Below are 13878 nucleotides of genomic sequence, written 5' to 3' on the forward strand. Positions count from 1 at the left end.
ACACTAAATGCAGAAATAAAAGACAAGAACAAGAGATGCATGTGAATAAGAATTGAAAAGAAGAAAAGTAAATGACAAAAAAGGGATCCGAGGCTCCCAGGATGGCCAAGCCCAAGGAAAATTAGATTCCTATGAAGGAGAACAATGTTTAGAAGCTAAATATGGCACCAATCTTAATTATTTCCATCGATACAATTACATCCCTGTAAGAAATGACAATGGAGCTACAAAAATACGATTTCTCTCTGCAAGAAGACTAATAAAAGTCCACCCCTAGAGGAAAATTCGACTTGGTACTTATTCAAAATGATTAGAAACCATTTCTCATGAAAGTAGGAAGCCTTCCACACCAAAATCCCTTGATTAGTGGATCTGGTTCCCATTACTAGGAATCAACATTAAACAACAAGGAACACATTCCTAGATTTTCTCAATCATTGGAGCTCCACAATCTGTGCCATAATTCTAGAATATCTTGTTGATTTATTATTTGATATTGATCCTTCTGCAATAGGGAGAAGCTCCCTAGATTATCTCCCCCTCCAAATCACCAGAGTTTGCCCAATATTCTCATAATGTTCCACAAAAATAAATAATATTAGGAACAAATATGCATTTATCCATAAACCTTCCTTAATCAACATATTAAAGTTAAAAATACAATAACTAATGCAAAAAGAGAGGTTTTATTTACTGAAGGATGGTCAGATGGGCCTTAATTATGTCTAATTTAGAGGCATGGGCCTTAATTTATGTCTAATTTAGAGGCCCATCGTACCCACCTGTTGAAAGTGTCACTCATTCTCTGAGTAACTTAGTGACCTCTTGTGCCTCATTCATGGCCCTAGTGGCCTCTCTCTTGTGCATTCCTCAATCCTTTCTCTTAAGAATCTTGGCTATAAGTTCTACAAGGATAAGCACAAAAATGTAGTTGTTCTTTTCATGATTGTTTAATAGTCTTCAAAGAAAAAAAACATAACTTTCCTCTTTGCAAGTGAACTCTGTTGGCTTGTAGATCCATTTCATTCATATCCTCTCCCTTGAAACCTTCATTCCATTTTCACTCATTTTTCAAAATTGTTTGTGCATAGAAAAAGTCATAGTGTTTCTTGAGACCATTAGTCTACCTTCTTTCCCTTATTCAAGATGGGTTCTTGAATATTTTTCAGTTTGGCAAGGTCTTCCACATCCTTTTCCAACCTTCTGCTACCTTTTTCCACCATTTGGACACCTCTGAAACCTTCAAAACACCTTTAGATGAGAACTAAGACATTTTGTAGTAAATATGTGTTTCCTATAGTAAACTACATGAAACCTTGTAGTAGTTCATGTAGTACTACATGAAACCCTATAACAGTTCCTATAGTACTACAGGAAACCCTGTAGCAGTTCCTATAGTACTACAGGAAACCCTGTAGCAGTTCTTGTAGTACTACAAGAAACCTTGTAGAAGTTCATGTAGTACTACAGTAAACCTTGTTTAAACCTATTTTGAGCAGAAATGATAGTCTGAGCCTAGGGTAGGCCCTCAACTTGACTTCCATGTCTTTCTCCCATTTATATAACATCTTTTAGGCCTTGGAAAAAATCTAGAAAGAGATTAGAGACCTCCTTTAAAGCCTCTTTTCATCACCACAATTTGAGTTATATTTTTATGGTGAATGCCTTCTTTCCTTTGGTTTACTTATTCTTCTCTTTTATGGCCTAGATGATTGCCTAATGGCCTTGTAGTTCTCTGTTTTGATTAGGTCTCTCTTAGGCACTACCATTTTGGGTTTTAGCACAATTTGTTCCTTTCTCACTTCTTATAGAAGCATTATTCCTTCATGTGCCAATCATTCCTTCTCTTTTAGGGTCTTCTAACTATATGAGAGTGATGATAAATGATGTAGATGGTTTGGAGGATGATGCTAAGGCTTAGAGGGAGTAGTGTAGGTTTGTGCAAATGGAGAGGATGTGCTCTGTGTGTTTTTTTCAAAAAAATTTAGGGTGAGATAGAGTGTAGTGTTTGTTCTTGAAAAATATTAATTTTTTTCTTATGAAATGGGATAGATGAATGATGGATAGATAGTGGATATGAAATGGATGGAGGGATCGGAGTGTTGTGGTTACTTGGCCTTTGTAGAAATTTCTTCTTTTAACTATTCTCCCAATTCCTTGAAATCATCACCCTTCCTAATTTGGCTTTTCCACATTGCATGAGTGAAGGAGTGAGTTGGAATTAACTAGTTGAAGGCAGCCGAGATTTCTGACTCATCCTTAGCTTATATAACCTCATCTCTCATGCATTGCCAACAAATTTCTAACAATAATATGCTCAAGAGAAGAGGTCAAGAATATTTCATACCTGTACCTACTTGATGGTTGTTGGAGAGACATGCATGCTACTGTTGAGTTGATGATCTACCAATGGTCCTATGGAGGTGATAATTTCCTTTGTTTGCTTCTGCACATGTCTCCATAGCTTCTTGATTATAAACATCTATCTTCCAATTACCATCAGCAAGCTATCTTAGTCAAATCTGGCCTCCTTGGAGTGTTGGGATTGGCTATGGGTGATGTTCACCTTCCATATACCTTATTCCACCATTAGATACCTTTCCCACACTTTATTTCACCTTCCATACCTTCTTATAGTTTTCATCTTGTTTCCTATAGTAAATTAAGACATAGTACTACAGGAAACCCTATAGCAGTTTGTTTAAACCCATATCTCCCAAATGGTATATTGGATTGACCTAACATATTCATATCATGTTACCATCATCCTTATGCACCTCCTAATAAACAAAGTTTGGCTAATGGATGCAAAATCGAGAAAAAAATGGCTGAAGTTGATGAAGGTCAATTTCTTGTAAATCGCGCACTAGGATTTTATGATATTTCTTGGGCATGTTACCATCATCCATATGCATCTCTCCATGAAACAAATTTTTAAATGGATGCATGAATATCGAGAAAATTTTAAAATGGATGTAGGTGATGAAGGCCGATTTCTCGAAAACTGTGCACTGGAATTTTCTAAAATCGCTTGAGCATGTTACCATCATCCAACTGCATCTCCACCTAAAACATCTTGGAAAATGGATGCATGGTTTTCAAGATATGACAACAATAATTGTTTTCTCTATGTATTTATGTTTCCTGTTGTAAAACAGAGCTTTCCTGTAGTATTTTAGGACAACAAGGAAAATGAATGGGAAAAACTTGGGAATGATCAGCGGATGGTCGAAATAGATGAGGGTGATGGATTGGCATGGCCTTGCTCCTTCTGGAGCATCTGCAAAAAGGAGGAGAAAGTCCAAGTTTGACTTCCTTTGACTAGAATTTTGACCAATTGTTTTCTTTTTTTGGTGGCAACTTGTTTTTGTTGCTTGCAGATGTTGAAGAGCACCTGCATTTGTCAGAGAGATACATGGAACAAATATTTTTTCTTTTTTCTTTTCTTCTAGGCCTATTAGCTGCCTCAATGAGGTTTTCAACTCGTAGGTCTACCTAGGCGCCTCAAAGGAGGTTTTCACCTAATATATTTTCTTTTTCTCTTTTTTTCTTTTTTCAGCCCATTGACAACCTCATGGAGGTTTGAATCAATGAGACAATCTTAGGTGCCTCAAACGAGGTTCTCACTTGAAATTTTTATTTTTTATTTCTTTTCCTATCCTACTCTACTTGAAAAAAAATAATCATTTTCATGTGTAGGAATACCTCCAATGGAGCCATGTGCACATCAAGATAATGAATACTCTGATTTGTAGGCTTGTAATATATGATTTGACATGTACCTAAATTTCAGAGACCAAATTATTTTACTTTGAAAACATCATGCACAGTTGAAGAAGAGTGTTGTTGCAACTTAATGATTGTCTGGAACCATGTTTCAATATATTTGTGATGCCCTTGGTCCACTCGCTGAGTTGGATCATCTTGGATGTCTTATTCTTCCATGGCCTTCAAATCTTCCTCTTTTTGCTGATTTTTCTCTTGAATAGATGGAGGATTTGATGGTAACCATAAGACGGCTTTCTCAATCTCTAATTTTGATGTCTTCTCATAATCAAATGAAACCCATCATCCTTTGGTATTCTCATTTGAATATTCTTCTTCTGGATGTGGTCCTTCAATGATATCAAGAGAATATCTTTTTTGTAATACTCTTCCTGAGCTAAGATGAATACCATTTAGATCAAGAGGAAATGTTTGGAAGTGTTGTAACTCAGCATTGTAAGCGGGTTGAGCTACTTCATTGTGTGGGTTTGGAAATGGTGTTACAGGTAGTTGAGTGGGAGTGGATATTTGAGATGGATGAGGTTGAGGTTGTGGTTGTGATGGAGGTGGATGGTAGGGATAACATGGAGTTGGGTATGGAGGATATTGAGGAAAATAATGAGGATATTGTGGATGGCTCCCATAAGTTCCTTGCTAACCTTGTTGCCAATATTGGTTTTAGGTTTGAGATGGCGAAGGTTGCCAAGGAAAGAGTGCATTCCAATTACTTTGATATGGATATGCATAAGCTTGAAATTGTGAATTAGGCTCTTGCATCATATTAGGTTCACTAGGCTACCATGGTACTCTTCGAGATACATAACATAGCTGCATTGACAATTGACTTGGTCCATTGTCCTCTTGGTAAACTTCTTTCAACCTTGGTAATGAGGGGAAATATTTAACTTCATGTGAGTCTGCATGGACAACACAAATATAAACATCTTCTTTTTCTTCATCTTTCATTCTTAACATTTCTATTTGTTTGGTTATATTTCTAAAAAATTATGTTTTAAAGTCATCAAACAAATTTCCAATTTTAGCTCGACTTACCAATCTTGATGCTGATTTACTTACTCTTGCCTTTCCTCTTGATATGTATTTGCATGTTTCACACATTTCTTCAAATGATAATTGATATACATCACCTCTACTCATGAGATCAAGGAGATCAATCCACTCATCCCTAATTGTTCTAAGTAAGAGGGTTTTTAGTGTGTCAAATCCTAAATGATGTAATTTTTCCCTCTTAACATTATACATGAACCTCTCTATTAAATCCTCAAGGCTCTCATCTTCTTTTTGATTCATTATAAATATTTCTTCTTTAAGATCATGATCTTTATATTTTTCTAGAAATATCTTTTGCATATCATTCCATGATATTATTGAATTAGTCCCTAAACTCATGAACCATTTAAGAGCTCTATCCTTCAATGTCACCGGAAACAATCTCAATTTTTGAGTGTTTAATAGGTAACCATAAGATATAAAAACAATTTAAAATTCAAAGAGAAACGTTTTTAGATCCTTTGAACTCATACCATGGAAGTTTGGAAGAAAATATGGAGGGATGTTCTTCATATGCACACTGATCTCAATATCTTGAATGGGAAATATGAGAGGATCTTCCTCATTGTCATCATCTCCATCCATTTCCTCTACATTATCTTCCATCTCTTCTTCTTCTACCTACAAAAGTGGATGGTTATGTGGCTATTACTACACCACATTATCAAATGGGGGGGTGGTTGGTGTTTGAGAAGTATTTTTTTTTTATAAACAAAATTGAATTAGAATGCTAATGAAATTTTTGTGTTTTAGCAGAAATAAAAAGAAATGAATCTACTAGGGAAAAAAATGCATACTTTGACACCTCTCAAAAAATGCCAGCAAAAAGTGATGAGCCACAGTATTGTAACAAGAATGATGCAACTCCAAAGGCTACCAACTTTAATTATCTACTTGGGGTTTGCACAAACTTAAGAGGTATCGACACTATATGTACAACATAAAATGCGTCCTTCCTTTCATGTCATGATGTAGTTTAGTGAATGTAAGTAAATCAAATCCTAAACTAATTTCATAAATGGAAATTTTAATTTGGAAAAGAAATTAATCCTAAGCAGGAACAATAAATTGTAATTGAAATCCTAAGAGCACGAATTCAAATAAATAGGTCTAATATACATTGTAAAAGATCATTTCCTAATTGGTGTTTGTTCTTCGTTAACCATTGATTTAGAGCCTAGGGGTCATGATTCAATCCTAAGGGGCCAAAACTAATATTTTTGAGAAAAATTGGGCAAGTATATACATGCTCGATGAGTACAACAGGAAACAACATATTTACAACATGAAACTATAATTCATTGAACGAACAACAAAATAAAATCCAAATTGGATGAGAAAAGTTTTTTTATTAACTAGGATGTCTTAGGTCTCCATTAAAAGTGGAATCACTCAAAAATACTTTTTTCAACCCATGCTAAAAAATAGCAGAAAATTACTACTATAAAATCTAGAAATTTGAGAATTAGTGAGCTAGTAAATCTATCAAATGACTAACCTAATCAAGTGAAAATGAAATGGGGTAATTTTTTTATTAACTAGATTTTTTTTGTGATCTAATGCAAGTTGAATAAACACAATTTACGCTCATTAGAATGCTCTAAAAAATAGTAGAAATTTTCTATTATTTGCCACATGGGACTTCCAGAAATCTAAATTTGGGAATAAGCAAGCTAATCCAAGCAGCTCAATGATTACTATGACCTTCCAAATTTGTTCCAAGGATTAAATGATGATTATGATCCTGAAAAATAATTTAATTCAACCATTTAACCCAATCCTACAATAGAAAATCATCAATACTAAATGTAGAAATAAAAAGAAAAAGAACAAGAGATGCATGTTAATAAGAAGGGAAAAGAAGAAAAGTAAATGATACAAAAAGACTTTGAGGCTCCCGGTATGGCAAGGACCAAGGAAAATCAGAGTCCTATGAAGGATACCAAGATTTAGAAGTTTAACATGGCACCAATATTCTTTATTTCCATCAATACAATTACATCCTTGCAAGAAATGACAGTCGAGCTGCAAAAATACGAGTTCTCTCCACAAGAAGACTAATAAAAATACACCCCTAGAGGAAAATTCGACTTGGTACTTATAAAAAATGATTAGAAATCATTCCCCATGATAGGAGGAATATTTCCCCACCAAAAACCCTTGATTAGTGGATTTGGTTCCCAATACTAGGAATCTGTATTAAATGGCAGGGAACACATTCCTAGATTTTGTCAATCATTGGAGCTCCACAATTTGTGCCATAATTCCATAATATATTGTTGATTTATTATTTAATATTTATCCTCCTATAGTAGGGAGTAGGCACCTATATTATATCCTCCTCCAAATCTCCATAATCTTCCCAAAATTCTCATAATATTCCACAAAAATAAATAATATTAGGCACAAATATGCAATTATCCATAGACCTTCCTAATGAACATGTTAAAGTTAAAAATACATTATCTAATGCAAAAGGAGGGGTTTGATGTGCTGAATGATGGTCATATGGGCCTTAACTTATGTCTAATTTAGAGGCCCATCACTTGCCAAAGGAGATGGCATGCTCTTCCTCACAGTTTGCAAATCAAAGAGTATCACTCTCCTGAAAGACTAAGGAATTCCCTAGAGAGAACCCTACTCTATAAAATGATCATGCAAATGTTGAAGATCAATTGGATAGGGATCACACTTAGGCCCCCCCCACCCTTACTATTGGGCCTACAAGAGAGAAAAAATAAGGCAGAAGAACAAAGGGAGTGGGCAAACATCAAAGAAAATGCAAGGTTTTATCCACAAAAAGGAAAACCATTTGAGATGCTTTGGGATGTTAAGGAGGCCACCACGTCCATGAATGAACATCACATCAGTGAGTAAGTTTCTCATAGTGTGAGAAATAACTTTAGTAAGGGCGTGATGATGGGTCCCATTAATAGGTATATTTTGAGGCTCATTATGTAATCCTCCAATCCTCCAACCCTTAAATTCTTTTTTTTCTCACATTGATTTATGTTTCTTAGCCATAATTTGCTTAGTAGAAAAACTAAAGAGTGCTTGTCATATTTCATGGCCTAATGTGGTTAATATGCAGGAAAAAGAAACATTTTTCGAGTTATCTAAACTCCAGGGGCATCTTGGAAGCATCTAGAGAGAATATAGGAGGCTTGTCCACTACATTAAATCTACAACTCGACATAAGTCCCAAGATTCCTCACCAACAACTGGAAGTCCATTGGAAACCAATGAAGTCAATTGCATGAAAGGACCTAAGGGGACTAGATCCATTAATTTTAAGGTTTTTGAGGGAATTAGTCCTCCTTTCAAGGGTGTTGCCCCACAGTCACTTTTTTGTATAAATAAACAGGCCTAAGGGCTCATTAAGATTCAAACTTGTAACAACCCTGGTCAAAATTCCATGTAATAAAGTTAATAAAGGAAAAATAATAACCAAGGTCATGGAACACGTATTCCAAGCTAAATATTGGGAAAAAAAACCTAGTGGAGGTGTTAATTTGGTTTATTATGGATGAGGAAATTGGCAAAGGTAGTGGCAAAGAATTTAGAAAGGAATGAGGCATTAATTGGAATTTTATTTATGAAAGTAATGGAAATTAGGAGAAAAGGAAGGTGAAAGATCATAGGTTGCATGTGAGGTAGAAAATGAAGGAAATGTTATGGAAATTTAAGAAAATAGAGGCCTGATTAATAAAAAGGCTTCTGAGGATCAGTTGGTACGTTTTTTTCAGTTCAGTTTTGCACTCCCTCTCTATTCTCTCTCTCTCACACTCTTCGACACTTAGAGTTTCTTGGAGCACTTCAAATTAGATTACAAAAAGAAAATAAAGAAAAGAGGAAGAAAAGATCAAGAAAGGAAGAGAAAGATCAAGGAGTTACAACGGGATTATTTGTAAGTATCGTTTTGTATGTGTGATTTATTTGCTAGATTATTTGGTTCTATTGTTTTCATTGGCATGGGTTTTGGTAGGTGTGAAAGTGTTTTTCATCATTTCCTTTCCATTTTTGAATAGCCATGGTGTGAAGGTTTATCTTATATTTGGTTAAGCTAGATTGCTGGATGGTTTCGAAACTAGGTGAGGTAGTCTCTAAAAGAAAGAATACATGGCCTAGGAATCCATGAACCGGATTGGGATTGTGGTAAAGCTAGATTTTATGTGCCTTGGTGGCCCTAGGAATCCTCAATTGGTGAATGGAGGGATATATGATATATCCCAAAGTTTTGTTCCCTCGATCAGGCCTAGGAATCCTTGACCAATGAATGGCGGGATATATGGTAAAGTATGGAGGGTGGTGTCTTGATTAGGCCTAGGAATCCTCAACTATTGTATGGAAAGATATACAATAAATCCTAGAGACTAGGAGATAGGAAAATTCCTCATGGTGTAGGTGGAGAAATTAGGTGGAATCCATGCTTGTTTAGGGTCGGTAGGGATTATGGTAAAGGCTCTGGAAAACTGGTTTGGTTTGGTTCTGAGTCCCACATTCATGCTTGGAATATGGCACAGGGGTGATTGGCTGAAAAAACTATTTGGTTCAATGAATCTATGGTTGGTAGTTCATGTAAGTCCCATACCTGGTTGGATTTTTCATTCATTAATGAGAGATTGTTCTCCTTGGTATATCATGTGTAAATGTATTGCCTTATATGTGGATTTTATGGCTATTATATCCTTGTATTTCTGTTGGTTATGAGTATGTTTTATTATAGACTTGATGTATGGTTTCCATCATGTTTTGATTAGTAATGGAAAGAACAATGAATATATTCCCTAATAGATAATAATGCATCTATTGTGTTATGGAAAAAAATCTTCTTTATGAATCTCAGATAAGTATGAGACCCCTATGCTTAGATCTATTGTTATGACCTATCAAATGCATATTTGTAACATGTTTGATGAAGTTCCTATCATGGCTAGTAGGGGTCCATTCAAGTAATTGAAATGTTTGCATTAGTAACTTTGTTTCAGTTTCATTTATCATTTCTAAAGGTTTCATGAAGTTCTGGGTAGTGGCCTGAGTCCTGGCCCTGAAAACGTGGCACAGAATCTGGGGTTGCTGGCTTAGAACTAGCTAAAAAGGTCCACAGCCACTGACATGCACATGATATGGGAGAAACTTGAAGGGCTTAGTTGCATGCATGGCCTATCATGGGAACGGTTACAGGTCCAAATCAGTGAAATTCCAAGTTGCCTCAAAGGTTGGTCACTTGGAAGGGTTGGTTGGATCCTAAATGTTCTGTAGCATGTGTGGAAGGTTAGAATGGTTTTTCTTAATCGATTCCACTTACTTAACTGTAAATTGGGATTTGAATCACATCATAGTAGCCTCTTGTCACATGTTTACTCCAACGGACTGGTTAACTTGGGTAAATGTGGGAGGAAGGTGTTACAGAGTGATATCAGAGCATGGTTCACCCTTTGGATTGGATGGGTGATTTGTTGGTCATGCATTCATGTCAGTTGCATGTATGTGTTATCTATGGTTGTGTTCTATGTAATTGTTATGTATGCATGGTGGTGGCCATGGTTGCAGTGGTGTTGCCATGTGAAAGTGGATGGTGTGTTGTTGGATGTGGTCATCATGAGTGTATGTTAGTTATGCATTGTTTATGCATGTTAGTGCTTATATATTTTTATGCATACATTTATATGGTTGTAGTTGTCATGCATGAAGTCATGGTGTGTGGCTAGTATGGTCATGCATTGATAACTGGATAGTGTTTAAATTGATGTTATATGCAGATGTGATTATGATTATACATGTATCATGCTAATCTAGCTGATCTTGAAGATATGATATCCTCCCCTCAACTATATTGAGGTATGTTGATTATGTTATGTTTTAGTTTTAGCAGAAATGGTGTACTTGTAGGAAAGAGATCAAATATGACTAGAAATATGGTAGACTACAGTTCACGAGGCTCTCCCTATGGATCATATTAGTAGCATGGTGTTGGGAACTCTTCTGACTTGGCAGATACATTGAGAAGTTTGAATGCATAAATAAGGAGTTGTAAGGAAAATAATGATAGGATCATTAAGGAATAGGGGAAACAAGTAGAAGTCAATGTAGTAATCCTTCAGAGTTTGTTGAAATTGCAGAGACAAGGACTACTTAGTATCAACCATGGAAAGGAGGAAAAAAATAATGGGGCATATAACAGTAGATATCATGGTGGGCACAGGTCAGATAAGGATGACACGAGCATAGATGGTAGGCTCTTGGATACTCTAGATAGTAGAGGTGATGGACACACATTCTATTCTAGTTTTGGTTCTGATAGGCACTATGATCATCATCGTTATCATCTTTACAGGAGGAGTGACAGAGGATATCTTCTATATGAGTTCAATAAAGGGAAGACACCTACCCTTGATGGAGATTTGAAGAAACTGAAGGATGCAGAGGCATGGCTACTTGGGATGAAGAAATTCTTTGAGCTACATGATTACATGGAGAACATGAAGGCTCGAATAGCTATCTTCAGCCTCAAATGGAAAGCATACATATGGTGGGAAGATGTGAAGAAGGTTAGAGACATCAGGACAAATGGGTTGAGTTGGCATGAATTCAAGAGACCTTTTAGGAAGAAGTATTTTTCAGAGTGGTACTACGACAAAAAAGAAAAGCAATTCTATGAACTAAAGATGGGAGTTATGACAGATGAAGAGTATATGACCAAATTCCTAGAGTTATTGAGGTATTTATTGTATTTTAAGGATGATAAGGATAAGGTTCAAATACGGAATGACCCTATCCCACTCTAAGGGTGATAGTTCCTTAGCAACAATCAAAGCAAAGCTATCTGAGATTACTTCTTTATGAGATGTAAAAGAGGGGAGAAAGAGATCCACTAACCGATGTCTTTCGCTAATGGTTGATCCAATCTTCTCTCCTTGCTGCTTGATCCCAGCTCCTTGCTCTTTCACTGGCCCAGCTACACCAAGATCCTACAAAATGGCAAGAGAGGGAAACTACAAGAAGCATACATTCATAATTGATTCAAGGATTAGAATAAATCAAATACACAAGTATAACAATACATCATTGAGACACATGCATTTAGAAGAACCTCAAATGCTTTATTAATGGAAGAAGTAAAGTTCAGGAAGTGATACAACCATAAAAGGCCCAATCCAGCATCACCTTCCCAGCAGAAAGAAATCTCCTCTTCACCTCCTTCAAAGCAAATCACCCAATAGTTCTAAACTCAAACCAACAACAATTCTTTACATTCACAAGATTCCACCCTCCCTAGACCTCATGAGAGAGATCTATATATAGGAGTTTTGGAGAAAGGATGAGTCAGCTTGAGGCTGGCATGAAGCTGACTAGTGTCCTCTCTCACTTCAGTTATTCTTCAGTTCTTGAGTCCACTTGGAGGTTCTTGCTTCCACTTGGAGATCTAGACCCTCTTACTCATCACCAGTCGAATTCCTTGATCCAAGTGTCATTTTGGAAGCTTCCTGGGCATTGACACCTTGAGGAATGACTATGCCACATGTCCCAACTCGCCCAGCGTAGGTAGCCTTCTTTGCAGTTGAAATTCAACGCAGGTAGACAGTGGAGCAGTTGACATTCAGCGCAGATGCTCAGTGGAGCAGTTGACATGATCCAGAATTGCCTTGTTTTTGAGTGTTTTCAGGTGGAGAACTGATATTCAGAGCTGTGGTTTGCTGACCTTGTTCCTCTAGGGGTAGGAACAACATGTTTAGGGACTTAGGATCCCTTAGATTATGGACATTTCATGCTTCATGCTGTAAGGCACAAAAATGTCTATAACAGTTGCCCCCTAAAGTATGAGGTCGTTTATCGGGTGAAATGCTTTATCAGGAGGATCCGAAGTTCATTCAATCGCTGAGAGGTGACCTGTAATAAGATACAATACAATACATTATTTTTCATACTGCTTTCATGATCTAGCTGAGGCGGGCATTCCCATGCTCAGCTTTATAAATACATTTTTCTGTACATAGAACAGACAATCGTCTGATGATAGACTGATAATTCTCTGCTGAAATTATCATCCTTTGAGTAGGATGATCATCTGCTGCACATGTCAATGTCTTTATTTCCTGAATATATATCGCAGCCCGGATGGATGAAACTAGATCCGGGGTCTTCAAACTCGTTCGATCTTCACTCTAAGTACAAGTCGATCCATGTGAGAATTGCGCTGAAGTCGAACATGGAAAGACATTGCTTGATTACCGGCCAATGACGTAAACCGTTAACAAGCGCGAGAGGAATCACCGATAATGATAATGACCCTCAAGGTACTGCAGTACAATTCACATGGTGTGAATAAAGGACTTGGCTTCGAACACCATGCAAAATCTTCTGGTCGAAGGTCATTGATGTATACCTGTCGCCGGAAGTGAGAAACTTGCCATTGAGGCATGCAAGTTTCAAAGTACTGAGGGGGTTGTTCCTAGATCAACTCCTTGGATAATGAGCTGATGTCGATAAGGAGCGATCCGTCAAAGGAGGGCCTTAATGAATCCCACATCAGTGACACGGAACGGAGCTAATGATTTTAATGGAGGTGAAAACAATCTGTGAAACATGATTCAAGGTGGCGGTCATGAAAGGATGAAAGATGATGTATGGTAGTGTATGGGACACGGTTGACTCTTTCTGAACAACATCTCTTGAACATATAATGACACTGATGCGATGGATCGGTAGCATTACCCCAAATGTGGATGGTTTGGCGAGACCATGGTGATGAGACCGGTGAATGAAACAACCCAACCCGATGTGGTACGGAGGAAAAGTGTCATGTTCAAGAGCGACTTGCTACCATTACAGCTTTGAGGTTCTCCCAATTTTTCCCCAGTCATTTCTGACCAGTACCTCTTTATTTTTGTCAAGCTTGAGGAGGATAACATATGCTTGTTCTATAACCTGCCCTTCGAGCAAGCCCATCGCTATGTTTTAACGAGCCTAGCGATAGGGAAACTCGTTCTCGTCTAAAGACAAGTTTGTCGCTATTTAATCATTTTAACGAGTCTAACGACA

This window comes from Pinus tabuliformis, chromosome X (genome assembly GCF_031772625.1).
Source record: "Pinus tabuliformis cultivar Carrire ecotype Pingquan chromosome X, CPIR1, whole genome shotgun sequence".
Lineage (NCBI taxonomy): Eukaryota > Viridiplantae > Streptophyta > Pinopsida > Pinales > Pinaceae > Pinus > Pinus tabuliformis.